A 15434-nucleotide genomic window follows, 5' to 3' on the forward strand; every position below is an offset into this window, starting at 1 on the left:
TATCGGGGGCGAGATTAACACAACTCTCAAAAGGAGTGTTTGTTTTTATTGTTTATGATGAAATCATTTCTGTAAGATGGAAAATGGACATGCTCGAGGGCATATTATGTCTGTTTATCAAGAATGATTGCACAATCACTTCAAATGATATTAGAATACTAATACTAATAATCATAATTGTGACATTTTGCAGTAATATCTCGATATAGTCCCATCATAAATGCAGTAGATGGTTGTTTTATATGTGCTGAAAGACAAAAAGCATTCTTCGTCTCTAAAAAGCACAGAACAGAGAACTTGGCCTGCTCTAAAATATGCACTCATGAGAGTTGAGCTGAGACTCTAGATTATATCAGTATTATTGATGTGACACTTTTTACATGAACCATATTTACTCTTGTCTTTCAGGTTATGAATATTCTCCTAATACTTTACATCATCAGACTTTCAGCTGTTTGCACTTTTTATAAGTTGCTCTGGGTAATTACTGAATGAAAAATGGAACTCAGTACATGGATTTGAGGTGTTTAGACGTTCCTTTCTTCTTGGGCATATCCTCTTGATTGAGTCTTAAAATGGTCTTGAATTTTGTTTCGTTTTGCCTGTTTCCGCCAATATGTTTCCATGCACCACAGGTGCATATGTAATGTGTATAGACAAATCAATTAAACATGACTGACTGAACGCCTTCCACATGACTGAAAGAGCGAATTCCTGTTTTCTTTTTCAACAGTCAGTCAAGTTCAGAATTAGTGACGGAGCTTTGCATGAGGAGGATTATGGTTATCTGCCCACCTCTTGTCCTGTCTGATTCTTAGTTTTCTCCCTATTTTTTTATTCCAGACACCCCTTCAGTTCCCTCTCAGCTTTGAGAGTCAACTTGTGCCGAGCTGTGTTATGAAATGTCCTGAAGCTTTGTTATAAATATGAAGATGTGTTGAGCGGTGTCCTCTTTACTTGATGAATCTTCACCGATCTGTGTGGGAGAGCTCTCAAGAAGTTTCATCATTTAACAAAGTGAAAGTTTATTCAAAAGAACAACTTTAGATTTAGTGTGGTGAAAAAAAGCAAGCAAATATGACAAGGAACAAAAGTGAGGTAGATCCCTGGTGACTTACATAAGGCACTAATGTAGCTGAATGTATTTACATGAAAAGACTCTGTTGGGATCATTGGCACCCTGTCCAGGGTGTACCCCGCCTTGTGCCCGATGCTTCCTGGGATAGGCTCCAGGTTTCCCCATGACCCTGAAAAGGATTAAGCGGTATAGAAGATGGATGGATGGATGGATGGGATCATCAGCTAAATGTCCATTCATCCATTTTCCATACTGCTTATCCTACACGGGGTCATGGGGGAGCCTGGAGCCTATCCAGGCAAGGTGGGGGACACCCTGGATGGGGAGCCAACCCATCGCAGCTCACAATACGGACACTATAGTCAATTTGGAAATGCCATCTTTCGACTGGGGGAGGAAACCCCCAAGGCCCGGGGAGAACATGCAAGCTCCGCTCATTCCCCTCCGCACATTCAGGGCCGAGGCAGGATTTGAACCCCCAACCCCACAGGTGCAAGGCAAATGTGTTAACCAATTAGCCACCGTGTCTCCAGCTAAATATCAAGTTTATAAACAAGTTTTCTTTTGTCTTTTCATATAATTACTATGCATTATTATGTCCTTTTGAACAAGTATATATGCACATTCCGAAAGGATTTGATGGAAATAGGCCCTCTTTTGAGCAGAAGGAGCAGGTCTTAGCAACCAAGGCCACCAGGCTGTACAAAGAGGCCATTATGGGCCCCACATGAAGATATAGCTTCACAATTGTTGCTCTCAAACTTGTTACACAGTTATAAAGAAAACAAAACAAAAAAATCTCTGGAACCGTACTGGACTAATGAAACACCATTAAAAAAAATATATATTACCTAATTTGTTGTGTGGTGTTGATGGTGGTGCAGGGCAATGTCTAACACGCCGCTCCCATTGGTGTTCAGTTGGGTTGAGACCTAGTGACTGTGAAATCCATAGCACATAATCTACAGCATTTTAATTTTACATCAAACCATTCACTGGATCCTTGTGCTCTGTGGGTGGGACCGGGGTTGTCCCAGAAGAGAACATGTTTCATCCTAGCATTAAGGTGATCAGCCAAAAGAACTTTGTATTGATTTTCAGTGATGTGATCATATAATATGATATTAAACAGATAAAGGTCAGGGCTGCAACATAAAGAGAAGCAGGACTCTGATAATTGTATGTACTGCAGTACTACCTGTGTTATTATGCATTATTATATAAATTGGGCGATATATTTACAATATGTTGCAGGCGTTGTATATATTGTGAGCTACATTGCTAAAAATATTATATAGTATTATCTAATATATAGAATTACAGTACATATGTAGAGTGTAGATTGCTGTTGCATAAGTGAACATTAATATTCACCTTCCTAGATTACATTGAGACCACATTTAAAGATAGCGTGGGTTGTTTAAGAGCATCTCAAATGTGCACTGTGGACATTATCAGCCTGGCCTTAAACTGAATTAAATCCTATTTTTTGTCATCTCAGAATTTCCGCTTGATTTCCAATCCCTTTGACAAAGATACTGATGGTATTTATTACACTCAGTCTATCCATTAACAGAGCCACTGAAAACAGGCAGACATTTTGTGTGTTTAGTCTAATAGTATTGAGTATTTATATACAGTCCCCTCTGAAAGTATTGGAACAGCAAGGTCAATTCCATTTTTTCGTTTGTTTGTTTGTTTTACACTGAAGACAATTGGGTTTGACACTAAACTTTCAATTCCTGATATTTAAATCTACATGTTTTAAACAATTTAGAACATGGCACCTTTTGTTTGAACCCACCCAAGTGATCAAACATATTGGGACATGTGACTTACAGATGTTTATTGTTACCCAGGTGTGCCCTGTTACGTAGATTTACTGTTTAAACAATCAATAGCTCTGAATGTCTCCTCTTGGTGTGAGCCCTGGTTTGAGTGAATGCATTTGTTGTTAAAAAAGGATCAACCAACATGAAGACCAGAGAGCTGTCTATGGGAGAAAAGCGGAAGACTTTGAAGAAAACTTTGAGATCAGAAATATAGAGGCCATACCACAAGATGCAAACCACTCATCAGCAGTAAGGATCAGAAGGCCAGGTTGGAATTTGCAAAGAAGTACAGAGATGATCCACAAAAGGTCTGGAAACAAGATTAACCTCTAAGAAAGTGTGATGAAAGAAAGGATGTGTTCATGATCCAAAACATACAAGCTTATCAGTCAAGCATGGTGGAGGTAGTGTCATGGCTTGGGCTTGCATGGCTGCTTCTGGAGCAGACTCACTAATCTTTATTGATGATGTAACTCATGAAGGTAGCAACAAAATGAATTCAGAATCCTACAGAACCAACCCCCGCCCCCCAAACAAACTACACCTTAGAGAAGTTCTTTTGCTCTCAAATCCTAACGTCGTCAGTGTATAACAAATACAAAGGAATTGGCCTTGCTGTTCTAATAATTTCAGAATGGACTGTAAATAAAGCAATAATTTTAGTCAAAAATGAAGGGTATCCCTTACCCTGTATGTAATTAATCAATTCTCAATAGCAAGAAATGCAATGTGAAAATGTACACTACTGTATAATGAATAAAAAAGAGTGATCAGTGACCAAGAAAACCATACACCAGTGTGTGGTCTTGTAGCTTAAGCATTACACCATTGTAAAACCTCCATTATTCTGCTCTTAGTTTAAAGGCCACCGCTTTTATATTACAAAAGGCTTTTTAAAAGAAGAATGCAGAATAATATACCACCATCACTAATACCCTATCATTTTGACTGGTACATCTTGACCAGGCTTCTCCTTTCAGTCTGAGAAACACCACCATAACACACAGAGTAGCAACAAAACACAGAGCTTTGAAGAGCTAAAGTGTAAATTGACACATAACCCTCTCAAAATTATAGGTTTCAGGTTGTCTTTGTGATGGCCAGGACCCTCTCATTTGAGGCACTCCTGCAGAAATAGAAAAGAAAGTCCTAATGGATTTGCTCTCCTTCATCTGGTGTATGTCCCAAGGTTAACACATTGTGAGAAGCTGAACCGGTCCACCGGCACCTTGAATCGGTTCTTGCTGCTCAGTCGTGACTGCCCAATGGAGTAAATGAGATTTTTTTTTGAGTGGGCAGCTGCACTCATGTTTCTGTCCTCACCTGCAGTGCTTCATTTTGGCTAGAAAAGAGCAGCAAATGAATGTGACAACAAGCTAACATGTAAAGATATTTATCACTATTTCCAAATATCTGAATGCTTTCACTCAACGCCTTTACATTCAACTCCTTTCCATGCTGCTGGAACCTTTTGAGTAAAAAGAGTGGTCCTAGGTCTCTCATGAATGAGAACCTCACCTTGCACTGCAGAAACCATGGCCAGAACCGGGACCTATACAATAAAAGCATGATAGATATGGTCCACTTTGCCAATCGTGCAATGGCACAGTAGGTCTTCCCCAAACTGTTGCCACAAAGTTTGAAGCACATATAGTAATTGTAATGTCTTTTTATGCTGTAGCATTACAGTTTCCCTTCACTGGAACTAAGAGGCCCAAACATGTTCCAGAATGACAATGCCTCTGAGCACAAATCGAGCACCATGAATACATGGTTTGCCAAGGTTGGAGAGGAAGAACTCGAGTATCCTACAGGAACCCTGACCTTAACCCCACTGAACACCTTTGGGATGAACTGGAACACTGACTGCACCCCAGGCCTCCTCACCCGACATCACTGCCTGACCTCACTCATGCTCTTGTGGCTGAATGAACACAAATCCCCACAGCTATGCTCTAAATACTGGTGGAAAAGCATTCTCAGAAGAGTGCAGCTTATTATTACAGCAAATGTAATAAATCTAAATCTGGAATGGAAAAAGCGCATATGGGTGTGTTGGTCAGGTGTCCACAAATATTTGGCCATATAGTGTATATTCACCTCAAATCTTGTGGAAAAATCCAACTTGTTCTGACAAGCTACCAGTTTCCAAGACACAGGCAAAGCTGTACAAGCTGGTAGACATCTTTCCCAGATGGTAAGTTATTTATTTTCCAGCTTCATTATTACCTGACCAATACATGTCCAATATTTTCTAATTGCCTTAATGTTGTTTTCTTAAAAACTACCTGTCTACGTTGTAGCATTAGTAGCAATAAGGTGTTAGAAAAGATGTTCTACCAACTTTATCAGCTTGAGTTTTTGTACCTCATAGCTGGTCAGACTATCTTGGATTTTTCAGCAGGAAACTGTGCCAGGGATCTCGAACAGACTTAAGATCATAAAAATTGACAAAATTACATGGTTCATGAATCTTCAATAGCACTTTATCCAAGTCAAGATTGTGGTGGATCCAGATCCGAGGAACACTGGGTGTGAGGTGGGAATACACCCTGGATGGGACACCGGTCTATCACAGGACATTATTTACACACAAACATTTACACCTAGGGGCAAATTGGCTTAGCTAATGGCATGTTTTTGTGAAGTGGGAAGAAACTGGAGAACCTGAAGCAAACCCACACAGACACAAGGAGAACATTGAACTTAACCAAAAGGTATTTGACCAATCTGTGATATTCAGGCAACAATTTAGTTTTTTAGTTTTCCCATGACCATGGCCATGATTTTCTGGTCAGCACACACTGAGTGGTCATTTCACAAAATAACCATGGTCATGAATACACGGTTAATGTTGACTATCTACTGAGAGCTCTGTTAGTTAAATCCCTCCTCAGATAAGTGATACATTTTAGCCAAGGTCTGATTACATTCCTTCCAAAACTAGGAAAAATTGGCTAAAGCACTCTCGTACCTAGCACAAATGCCAACAATCGGCCTCAGAAAATAACCGAATCCCACTCCAGCTTGAGACTAACGGGAGGAAGCGCGTTTGTTATTAAAATCCTTTATGCCGGATGCTCATTCTCCGCATTTCCATGCTAATGGGAGGCTAAGGGCCCTCACGCTCTCATATTACAGGCTATATCAGGCCACCCGCCAGCGCGTTGTCTTGCTTTTTACAGAGTGCTTTCAATTCACATCAATTTAGGCCAATTAAACCATGCCGCATCCACCGAGAGTGCTTTAGAGCTGTGTTTCAACCCACTCCTTTCAATTAGGCCAAAGGAAAAAGATCCCAGTTTCCATGATGCAATGAAATTTTTGAGACATTTTTTCTGTTATTTGACTTCTTGAAATTCATTGTAGTGTTCAGTGAGGATGTCTTGGCATAAAAATAACGGGTACAACACCTTTCACATGTTCAATTTTTCAACTTTACTATGTCTGATGGTTTATTCCAAATGCTAGTGTTTGAAAGACTTTACAATAAATGACAACAAAATTGACAGCAGTGCACATGCTAATATAGTCTTACTTATCAGTATGAAAATAATCAATGACCTTTCCCCTGCTGGGATCAATTCCAAAATCGAATCAGATTGTCTGCTGGTTACATTAATAATTCCATGTAAATTCTACAAACATTCAAACACTCGTTCTTGAGATGCTGTGCTAAAAATGAGAATCTCAGATGGGCACACGTAAGGAAGGACTGACAGACAACCCAAAAACATAATAACAATAACATCAGAACAAATGCTTTAATATAATCTGTGATTTGCCTTGCAGCTAGAACTACATGTCAGAGCTGCTGTAATAGAAAATGAATTAACACATCCTGACCAATCAGATTTTAGAATTCAACAGTGCAGTGGTATAAGTCCGTATAAGCAGATGCAATGGGCACCAGGCTTCCAAAACAGGAAGCTTGACAGGAATATCATCTGTTTGTTTGTTTGTTTGTTTTAGCACATTTGAACAGTTTAGGACTTTAGCAGTTAAACACTGGCTATACTCAATGTCTGTAGAATAAATATAACTTAAAAATGTTGTGTTTTGTTTGTGAGGTTGTCCATATTATAGAATATCCTCTGTCAGTCTGTAACCCCCCCACAGTAAAACTTGAATGTTATTACTGTTCTGTTCTTCAGACCACCGTCCTACATTGTTCCATTATCAGATATTAAATGATCGGATTAATGGACCATAAAAGCCATTTTTGTAGCAAATTGTGGCCGGTTCAGTCTAAGTCAATTACTGGTATTAGTGTACTATTATGTGAAGCACCTTAACCATTAGTGGCCATCAAAACAATTTTTTTCCTGTCCAGTTTTAGGATTACATGTACGATGCTGGGTCTGTTTGGATTCTTGAAATATGCTTTTAAATAGAGAATCCTCATTTAATGTAGAACCTGGTTCAATAGTGAATATGATTATGTATCAGACAACAACAACTACAATGGAAATAATAATAATAATAATAATAATAATAATAATAATAATAATAGTTTACTGCCATACACGTGCTCAGATGTTCTGCATTGCAGTGTATAATTACCAAATGCAGAGGAAAGATAATTGTGAACAAGAGACTAATTACAATGGACACGACAATAAAATGTAGAGTTTATATAATGCCAGTGAATGAGCTAAAGGTCTTCGTGTCATGATTTCCCCTCACACTAGTGCTGTGGTACACAGTTCACTCTGAAGCTCGAGCTCACGCTTCCAGGTTTTCAGCGACTTTGACTTTGTTTACATTCTACATGTGCATCTGTGATGATTTCTGTCCTGTCTCTGCCCCTGTATCATCATTGGATGTTTCCCGTATGTGTCATCATTGTTCTCAGCTGTTTTGTGTTTCACCCCTGATTACATTTGTTATTTAAACCCCCATGTGTCTGTGTTCAGTGCAAAGTATTGGGTGTTATCACCGCGCCAAGCCAGTGGGCCTCGTGTTATCACCGCGCCAAGCCCGTGGGCCTCGTGTTATCACCGCGCCAAGCCCGTGGGCCTCGTGTTATCACCGCGCCAAGACGTGGGCCTCGTGTTATCACCGCGCAAAGACGTTGGGCCTTGTGTTTTATGTCATAGTTTTGATCCCATTCTCGTCCTGGTTTCTCAATTCCCGTTTAGCTTTGTTTATGCCCGTTTGCCGATTGCCTGACCTATTGCCTGTTTTTGACCACGCTATTCTCTCACGTCTTGGATTTGTCTCCCTATCTCTACTCTAATATATCTCTTATCTGCATTTGCATCTGTCCTAACCTCTATCACATAATGTACATAATGCAGGATAAAACTGATGCAAACGCAGATAAGAGCCCACCAACCATGCAACAGTTTCCACATTTCTTTCAGTTTGATCTATTACAATTATTCAGATATTTATTCCTTTATTAACTGTCGCATAACAACACACTGAAGAGACATACATTACTGTAGATGAGGAATCTAGGATCCTTTTCTTACAATGAGATACTGCAGAATCTCTGAGTCTGTCACAACTAAGCCAACTGTGATTGTGTATGAATTTCAGCCATGGTAGATAATGGTGCTCATTCTCTTTACTGATCAAAGTGGGCTTAAAGAAGGTGCTCTTCAAAGAGGCCCACGGTTCATGACCCCGGTCGAGCCTCGGAGGTGTAAATCGATCTTTTGTGCTATTTGAATTCGTCTTAAGCTTTTCATGTCGAGCTTTTCATGCATCTCAAACTGTTGCTAATCACAACATAGAAAGGGAGACCACGAATAATGGCTTGTGTGGATTTTCTGCAAACTAATGAATTTATTTGGTGATTAAAGTACACGTCATACTGTTTCACAGCCATTATACACATCAACAAGCCTTAGAGCTTATTACTATTGCTATCTTCTTAACATGAACAAAAATAGACACACTGATATACTGTACACAATTTTGCACAAAGCAACACAGTTTTCCTTTAGATGCTTTCTTCATTTATTAATTTAATCATTCATTCATCTATTTGTCAGCAGGAATGTTCCCTGGATGGAAAGCGAATCCATCACAGGGCAACACATACACACACTCACAGTCTCATTCATATCTAAAGGCAGGTAGTCTGTCAAAGAATGACTTTTTAAAAATAAATAAATAACTCATTATGATCACTTTCTGATTATGAGTATGAGCTTTGTTTCATGCTAATTCCACTCATTTTCGTTGAAATATAGAAATAATAATAAATTATAACTTTGTGTAGTTCAGCTCTACAGTGATCTCTAATGTATATATCGAGTGTTGGGAGTATTCCATTGCTATGATTGGTGTAAATTGTTATTATTTTGTTTAAATATCTTTTTTTTTTTTCATTTAGTACTGTCCTTCAGAAGCTACATAAGATATTTACATGTTTCCCAGAAGACAAAATAAGAACAATTTACACCAATCATCCTGTTCAAAAGTTTAGACCCCTCTGGCTCTTACACCCCCCTGTATTGTGTTGTCTTCTTGAGCATCGGTGAATGTTTGCACCTTTTGTAATAGTTGTGTACGAGTCCCTCAGTTGTCCTCAGTGTGAAAAGATGTATCTGGAGGATTTTTCTGAAGAACAGTGGGCAGTTTAACTGATCAGGGCAAGCAAGGGACTATCAGAAGACATAAAAACAGTCGTTGGTCATACAGGTTTGTTTGTGTAAATTCAGTTATTATTGTGTCTTGTGCACTATATGTAAACATCTGTTATGTAAAATAGCTTATTCAGGGCAGGACTAAATAAAAAAAACTGAATGTCATCTTAATTATCCCTCTTGTATTTTTTTATTATTATTATTTTTTTTTACAGATTCTGGAAGGGGTAAATTTATGATCACAACTGTAAATGAAAAGAACAGGGATAAATTAGTAGTGCAAAATTTATAGGTAAGTAGTTCACTGTGTAACATGGAAGGACAATCTAAAAACGGTGTAAATGCAAGTCATTCAGTGCAGTAACCTCCATTAACCCATACCACTGTTGAATTCTCTAATCTGATTGGTCAGTCGGTGTCGATTGACAGTAGCGCTGGTTGTAATGGTGCTTGCTCTAATACAATAGCTAACTCGCAGTGGTGAATTCTTTAGGAGCACGTGCCTTGTATCTACACATACTGGTCATTTTAGGTGCATTTTATATATACTGAATTAGGGATATAGCTATCTGCCATTTGTCAGCCCTCCTCCATGCTGACTATTAAGTACTCTGATACTGCTATATAATAATAATGGTAGGAGAAAAGGTTCCTGTGGACACAATCAGTGGCCCATTTATTAAGAACATTCACCTTTTATCGACTCTAATTATACTTTTTGTCAGGTAGAACACCTACCATACATTCCCACAATGCACCACAACCTACAAACATGGCTTCCCATCACATGCAGTTACTGGGTGCGTCTTAATCACCTCCCTTGCTTTCTAGGTCATGAATCAGTATATTGTGTACACGAGTTGGGGGACTGGGAAGGACTCTGGCTCACTACACATGGGGACACTGATGACTAATTTTCTGGCGACATGACTAGATACTCGTGTTTTAAAACGTAACCACTGGCATTTATCAACAACAGGCAGGACTGATATCTTTCTGATATTATATGTCATAATCACACACGTTTTTGTCATGGTTCTTCAAGCAGGATCGTACGCAAGCTAGTGGATTTTTTGTAATCATTAACAAACCATATATAGAATGTCAAATAAAGTTAAAAATCGCAAACATAAATAATCATTTGAGAGTCCCAACAACGATAACAAGCTGTTTACATTTGTATACGAAGTTGGCTGAAAATTCATTCGCCATTTTTTCAAGCTGAGAGGTTTCAGAAAATATGACATTATTTCTAGTAAGGGAACATAGTGAGCATCGATGCTCCCTGGTTTTTGTGGTGCATTGTGGGATTTTTTAGGTAGTGAATGTTCCAGTGCACTGGAAGGATTTTGCAATGGAGACAGATCTTAAAATGGCCGACTCCCTGATCAGTGCCCTGACTACTGAAATAGAGAGCTGATTGAGATGCACCCATTGTCACGGTCACAGTCACCAGACTTCTGATTACACACACTTGGACCTAATATTTTGACCTTGCAACTGTTCCAAGTTTTGTGATTTTTGGATAGCCCTTGTTACATTGTTTGCTGCTTGCTGACCTTTTGCCTGTCTTTAGATTCTGTCCCTGTCTTATGTTTTTTGGAACTGTCTGCCATTCTGGTTTCTTATAAAGACATGTTTAACAATTGCATCCACTTCTGCTCCATAACAGTGTACAGTTACTGACTGTATTGCATCTGTTGCTACAGTTTGTACTGTGTACTTCAATGGAAATGGACCACCATAAGAGCACACTTGCTTAGGGCTGGTTAGGTCTGGTCTCGAGACTTTTGTATTGATATGGACTCTTCACAAGGTTCATTGACATTTGGATTTGGACTTGTCTTGGTCTTGGTATCGACCATGTTTCTAAAAATCATGTTTGTATTGTCTTTTGTTTTCTTATGGATAAAGTATGACATGAAGTAACTTCTTCTTGTAGAAAAATAGCCTAATCATTTGAGCAATGTATGAGTGAAGCCAATCACTTGACGTAAAGGCCTGGCCTCAGTCTTGGTTTCATTTGGACTCAGCCTTTACTTGCCCTCAACCCTCTTAAGACTATGTCTTGAATAAAGACTCATCTAGTCATTTTTTATAGCACTTTTAACAATGGACATTGTACCAATCAAACATATCCAGCTAACAGCACACAAACTGACTGTTTAATTTAGTCTAAGAATAAACGTGCTAATGGTCAAACAGATCTTGATGCAAATAATGGACAGCTAAACTTATTAAATATATATACTACAGATTTCAATTCCTGATGATATTTCTGAGGTTCACAGCAAGAACCAGGAACAGTAATGATGGTCTGTGATGTTGAGCAAATGCATTTACGCTCCTCTTTGTGTCGCCTCATTATGTGCAAGGCCGATTCATTAAGTAATTGGTCCCTGGTTGTTTACGAGTATTAAGGTTGTCTATTCAGGAGCCTTTGAGAGACACATTGTCCTTGTGTTGCATGTTATGAATACAAATGAGAGCTGGACTTGATGTTCACAGATACTACAATAGCAGGTATTCTGTCTGAAGAGCAGCACAGCTTCTACACACGTCTTGATAAAGACAGGGACTGATAGTGGAGCATTCTGATCCAGGATCAGTGCTGTATGTGAATGCTGGTTGTGCTTGGTGAAGTGTGATTGGTCAGATCTGGTTCTCTGCTGAATGGCCTTGGAAATGTATTAAGGGCTTGTTCATTGTATTCACCCTGTACCTAATAAAGAGTGTCATTTTAATGCATTCAGCCTCCACAAAAAGCGACCATGAGTACATTTATATGTGCTTATTTCTTGATTACGGGCATGGAAATAAGTAACTCTTTTTTTTTTCCTTTTCGTGAATGCCGGAATAGTGTCCAGGAATTGAAGATTTGACCTGATTGAACAGCATGAGAGTGGAGGAAAATGGTGAAAAGATGTTTCATCTTTTTTACAGATTGGCTTTTGAAGAGAGTGTAATGTAGAAGAAAATATTTTGATGATACTGATGTAATATCAATGTTATATTTTAATTCACAGAAAGCTTAAGATTTAAACACTATTTTAAAAATAAAGGAAAAATGAAAGTACATGAATAGATTTTCATTTATTTATTTATACACATATTCACACACACAATCACACCTTGGGACGATTTAGATTCAGTACGTTTACATGGACAACAATAATCTGATAATAACCCGATTAAGGCAATATTCTGATTAAGAAACTATTATGTAAACAGCAATTATTGAGTCATACTCGAAGTAAATACAAATGGAATTAAGACGTGTGGAGTATTCCTATTTTAGTCGCATTATCGAAGTGCATTACAGATATGTACACACCTTAATCCGACTATTAACGGCGTGTGGGAGTTTTCACCGCATTTTGCGACAGGACACGTACATACACACACACACACACACACACACACACACACACACGGCAGTGCTCAACCATTTATAAGGGCAAACAAGAGAGCACGGCTGCATCTGAAACCGCATACTGACCTACTATATACTATATAACATTTCTGTTGTCAGATATAATACAAATATTAGGGGAATGGATAATGTCTGTATGTCAGAAGTGTGTGTGCACCTTGGTGACCTTGTTTCCCATGCAAAGGCTGAGAAAAAAAAAGTGTCTCTCTTTTCCCATGCCAAAATTGTTTGAGCTAGTTTCAGGTCTTTTTGTGTTTGGTGTTCAGAACTTGCATGTCCAATCCAAAACCTTTCCAAAACTAGCCCAAAATCTCTGGAAAGCCAAATCAATCACTTTTTTTAACGCATTTATTAATGCATCTTATTGTCTGCTTTTTTTTTATCCACCTGGGCTCAAAAAAAGCATGAGAAAATATTACTGTCTCAATAATAGCTTATGATTTTAACAAAAAAAAAAGATGTGCAGGCAATAAGATGCATAAATGAATACAGTCTTTGATTTGTGAAAGTAATGTTACAGCAGTGCACAATGTTGAGTTTTAAAGAGAAGATAAGAACTGATCTACTGCATATGCATTAGGCTACATCAAAGTCTCCGCATAGAGACCGGCTTCATACCAATAACTCTTTATATTATCCCATGTCTGTTATTAGCAAAAGAACAGGAAAGCAGCCTACTAATATAAGTGCAATTAAAACACATTAACCCCTTGCTGAATACATAATCACAGCACTGACCTACAGGTGAACTGTTCATCTGCCTTAATTGTGTGCAATGAAATCAGCGGCTGAATCATAAATGACAAAACCTCCTTCAGCATAAGATATTCTGAACATATCATGCTGCATTAGTCAGTGCATTTTAAAATAATGCTGTAACACAAAACAGGACTCTTATTTCTTTTCATACTGGAAGATGAGTGGGTAGAAAACACATGTAAGCTTTAGGGACAACTGACCTGTCAGTAACCTCACGTACATGTCACATGATTAATATGTGATCACGTGTGAAAATCATGTGAAGGTGCATTTTGTATTTCAACATGTTATGCCCAGAAATGGCACATTAGGAATTCGAGAAACACCTTAGGCTTCATTTGAATAATATCTGATCACAAATGAAAAATTAATTGATCTGAAAAATGAATGTATAAATTAATCATATGAAAAAAAAAATCACAATCAGGCCCTGCCTGTGAAAAATAAAATCACATCCTCTATACATGAGAAAAATTAATATGTGAGAATAAATTAATTGTGTAAAAAAAATCACCTGTAAATAATAAATTCATGTGTTCAAAGTTAACCATAACGTAGCATTACAGCTATTCACCATGTTGCAATACAGAGAGGGGGTTAATGTTAACTACATTTAGGAAGTGTTTTGGACAAGGCAAGTTAGCATAAGGAGGACGGGTTAGAGCCGTGTTTCTTCATGTATCCGGTGAATGTTAATGCTGGGTAACAGGTGCAGACAGTCAGTGGCTAACGGAACTTAGCTAGCTCAGTAATGTCGAGGCCAAAAGTTATTCACAAAGTTAACGTGAAAAAGAGAGGTTGGGGGTTACAGTAGGTTGTAGTGCGTTCCACAATCTCTGTAATGTTGGTTAAATTAATTTAGGTGCTAACGGCAGAAAAATAAATATTCAAAAGTTAGCTAGATTTTCCTGGTGAGGCTATAGCGCCATTTTGTTGATTAAGCGAGTGGAGGTCATGTTTCCAAAATTACACTATTTGGGATTATGTAATGCAATTTCTCAGTTAAAGCCCAAAGGTATTTGTTTATATTTTGCGGCTAACAACTAACCAACAGTCTTTTTGCTCTTTTACAGTTTTTCAGATGGAAGGGAGTGGGATGCTTTTTTCCCCAGATATCAGGGAGATTTGTAAGAAGATGCATCAACTCCAATTCTTACATCTGACAAATGTTTTAATGATTTTAATAAATCTCACCTGAATTTCATGCAATTGGTTATTTTGTGAGCATTTTAGTAAGATTATAGGATACAAATAAATTGCATTTTAGGATAATTGTAGGGGGAAAAAAGTATAAACAACACATCTGTGTAATTTGTGTTATTTTTAACACATCTTTGAGTGGAAATGTTTAACACAACATGTTTGTTAAATGTGCTAACACACTGATAGAGTGAAGATTCATATCAATATATTTACCCATAAAACCATTATTGTACACTAGAAAAAGCAAAGATGTGCGATAACAGTCCAGTTTAGATGACATTAAATGCATCGCTATTTTTGTTAGCTTTTGCTTACTTGTTTGTAATGCCCACTGAATCGTAAGTTTTTTGGATGTTTTAAACGTCTCCTTTGATCAAAATCTGATGTTTTGGTCTTAAATATATGACTTATTTGAGTAATTTACTTCAAAGTCTATATATAAACACCACTTCAGCAGCTCTAGCAATACATTTCTGAACACCTTCTTGTGTATAAATAAAGGAGATACTATGTTGACGTATTTGTTTATA

The sequence above is a fragment of the Ictalurus furcatus genome, chromosome 25 (assembly GCF_023375685.1).
Source record: "Ictalurus furcatus strain D&B chromosome 25, Billie_1.0, whole genome shotgun sequence".
Classification (NCBI taxonomy): domain Eukaryota; kingdom Metazoa; phylum Chordata; class Actinopteri; order Siluriformes; family Ictaluridae; genus Ictalurus; species Ictalurus furcatus.